A 3,825-nucleotide genomic window follows, 5' to 3' on the forward strand; every position below is an offset into this window, starting at 1 on the left:
AGTAACAAAGAAACAGAATTAAAACTTTATTGTGGGGAGCCACTACAGTGTTTTGGATAGGTTCAAGCCTTGGACTGATGAGAGGGCACAGTCCTCTCATTGCCATGTGCAAGTCCTAGATTGGAGGGCAGGGCCCGCCCAGCACAATTATAGCCAACAGCTGTAGTTGTAAGCTTGAACCTATGGTCCGAACACGTGGCCCCAGGTGCCTGAGTGATGTATGCTTGATAGAGTTCAGGTGCATATAGTTGAGTAGGTTTGAAACCCAGGAGAATATTGTAAACATCTTGGTTACGCCCTTACTTTGCCTCTTAGCTTCTGCTATAAAATAAAGGCATGGCTGTGGGCATGGTCACTGTCTCTCAGAGAAGCAGTGTCCTACCGAGACCTGGCTTTTATTCTCTTGTCTGTCTTTTCTAAGCCTTTCAGCCGCCCCCCTCAGGTTCACCCCTTGCCGTGCTGGCGCGAGGCACACTTTAGAAAGATCTGCCTCCATGCTCCCAGGGTGGGTTCCTGCCTCAAACTCTGCCCTTACAGGAAGCAGCTCCGGGAAACAGCTTGGGGGAGGGCGCAGCCGTTGCCAAGATGCAGGACTGACTTCCTTCTGCTTGGTCACAGTTCTGATGGTCGTGATGAACACCACCCAGGGTTTTTATATAAGTAGATGGCCCTTCATGGACATATGTATGCATTTATTTTACACATATATCCTAGAGTAAAATCACTGGGTAATTATAGGATAAACCATAATAAATACTGTCCAGGAGTTTTCCAATGTGATTATCCTTAATTTTTACTTTTACTGGAAGGATGTAAAAATTCTATTTTCTTCATATTTTTGTCATAACTTAGTGTCATGAGTAGTTTAACTCTAGCTATATTTGTGGGTGGTTTCTTACCAATTTAATTTATTCTTTGGAGAAGTTTACAAAAACATTATCATTTCTTAGCTAAGGATGGATTTTATTATTTTGGCCTGTACATAAAAATGCAGTGACTGCATCACTCAATATTCTCAGCAGAAGTTGATTATTAAAAAAGAATGCATACTCAGTTATTCCAGTTTATAAAGTTTCATAAAATACAAACTAATCTATAAAAATAAAAAGCAGATCAGTGGTTATTTGGGGATGGTTCAGGGAAAGGGTGAGAGGGAAATATTATAAATGGTCATAAGGAAATTTGTTAAGGGTATGCTGATGAATCATGCTGATGTTTTTTATCTTCAATGTGTTTGTTTGAAAAAAATTAAGAGACTTTGTTGGGTATAGAAATATAAGATGGCAGTTTTATATTTTTTTCAACATTATGAACATTACATATTTCATTGACTACTGCTTCATTACTTTTGTCAGCAATCTACCATCTATTGTTGCTTCTTTAAAGATAATGTGTCTATTTTCTTTAACTTCTTTTAAAATTTCCTCTTTTTTTTCCACTTAAAAATATTACCATGATTCATCAGTTCTGTGTTATTTTTTGTTTTTGATTTTTTTTGGTGTGTGACCTGCTTAGGATCATGATATTTATTAAATTTGTGGCACAAAGATATAGCATTCACAAGTTTTGGAAAATTATCAGTGATTATGTCTTCAACAATTAATTCTATTTTTAAATAATTCATTGAGGTAGCAGCCCACTCTCTGGTATTTTATTATGGCAGCCCTAGCAAAACAATGCACTCTCCATAACCTCAAGGCCTGATTTTAATAAAAGCAAATCTCATGGCAGATTCTCCCACACATGCAGACAATTATTAAACATTTATTATTAACAGGGCATATAAGTCTCATCTCTCTTTTGGGTGCTTTCATCACACCTTACTTGAACGTGCTGTACTACATGCAGATACATTCCAGTGTCAATAATCATTTAACCTTATAGTTGGTAACAGGCAACCAGAATCTTCAGACCCAAACACAGCATGGGTTTGAGAACAAGATTCTGTTGCCATCTCTGAGGCTAGACGACTTGTTATATTAATACACCTGTACATGCAATGGATGGGTGTGTCTATAAAATATTTTTGACAAGCCATATGTCTTGAATACTTCTGAATTCACTAATAAGAGCCTATTCCTAATATTCATCAAGCTAATTAGCAAGCCACTAATGAAAATCCATTTTGAATATTTGTTAAATCACTTTTATTGTTTGAGATTGGAATAACCAAAAAATTTGTATTAGCTACCTCTGGAGTGTGGGTTTTCTGATTAGAATACTAGCTGACCACCCCTGAGTTATAAATTCCTGATTAGGGCAAATGATTGCCCTATGGTGCTGCCCAAATTAACATAGCAAAAAATATATATACATATATATTTTATTGAGGTATTTTAATATTCAATAAACTCCATATTTAAATGTACAACTAAAATATATACATTTATACATACATACATAGAAAATAATTACCACAATCAAGATGAGGATTACAGCCATTACTCCCCCAACAATCAAGATAAGGATTATAGCCATTACTCCCCCAAATATCCTCATGCCAATTTGTATCCCTCCCTCCCATCCTTCTGCCCCATGCATCCCTTGGAAAACCCTGATCTGTTTTTGTTGCTATATATTAGTTTGCATTTTATAAAACTTTATAAATTTAAATAATAGAGTACACATTCTTTATTATCTGCATTTATCTCCTTCGATAATTATTTTGAGATTCATCTATGTTGTTATGTTTACAAATTGCTTTTTCTTTTTATTGCTAGGAAGTATTCATTATTTGGAGATATCAGTTTGTTTAACTCTTCATCTATTAATAGTCATTTGGGTTGATTTCAGATTTAGCTCTTGCAAATATAGCTGCTTTGAATATAAGTGTACAAGTTTTGTAGGAGACATGTTTTATTTTCTTGGGTGAATATCTTGGAGTATAATGGCTGAATCATATAGTAGGTGCTTGTTTAACTTTTTATGAAACTGCCAGTTTGGTAAGTGATTGAACCACTTAATATTCTCACCAGCAGTTAATGAGAGCCCCAGTTTATAATCTTACCAAAAATTGGTATGGCCAGCCTTTTAATTTTATCTACCTAATCCTATCTAATAAAGAGGAAATATGCAAATAAACCATCATGCCATCACAAAGATGGCTGCTCCCACAGCAGAGGCTGGAACCTGAGGCTGTGTGGCGCTGGGCTGGGGCAGGGGACCTGAGGCTGCGCACCCCGTCTGGTGGGGATTGACAGGGGACCTCAGGCCACACCCCCTGCCCAGGCGCCAGGCTGGGGGACCTCAGGCTACGCCCCCTGCCTGGCAGGGCTTGATGGGGGACCTCAAGGTGTGCCCTCCGCCCAGGTGCTGGGCCAGGGCATCTCAGGCTGCTCCCCCTGCCCCAGGCCAGGGGACCTCAGGCCATGTCCCCACCACAGCACCAGGGGACCTGAGGCTGCATCCCCCACCTGGTGGGGCTTGACAGGGGACGTGAGACTGCGCCCCCCACCCAGCTCCGGGCCAAGGGACCTGAAGCTGCGCCCCTGCCTGGCGGGGCTAGACAAGGGTGGGGTTGGCCAGGTCTAGATCTCACCCAACGAGAGTGGGGCCAGCTGGGTCTGGGTCTCATGAGATTTTGAGGCACCACGGGTGGGCAGGGACTTGACTCTGGGTCCCACCGCGTGCCCCAGACTCTGAAAGGAGGAAGATTTTTATATACATTGTACTAATTTTCCTTCATCCCTGACACTTCTATTATAGTGAAAGAGCAAATAGCAATATTAAAATATTTCCTCTAATTAATTCCCTTTTAATGTGCATGAATTTCATTCACCGGGCCACTAGTCTATATATATATATATATAAAAGCCTAAGCAACCA

The sequence above is a fragment of the Myotis brandtii genome, unplaced genomic scaffold (genome assembly GCF_000412655.1).
Source record: "Myotis brandtii unplaced genomic scaffold, ASM41265v1 scaffold1141, whole genome shotgun sequence".
NCBI classification, from domain to species: domain Eukaryota; kingdom Metazoa; phylum Chordata; class Mammalia; order Chiroptera; family Vespertilionidae; genus Myotis; species Myotis brandtii.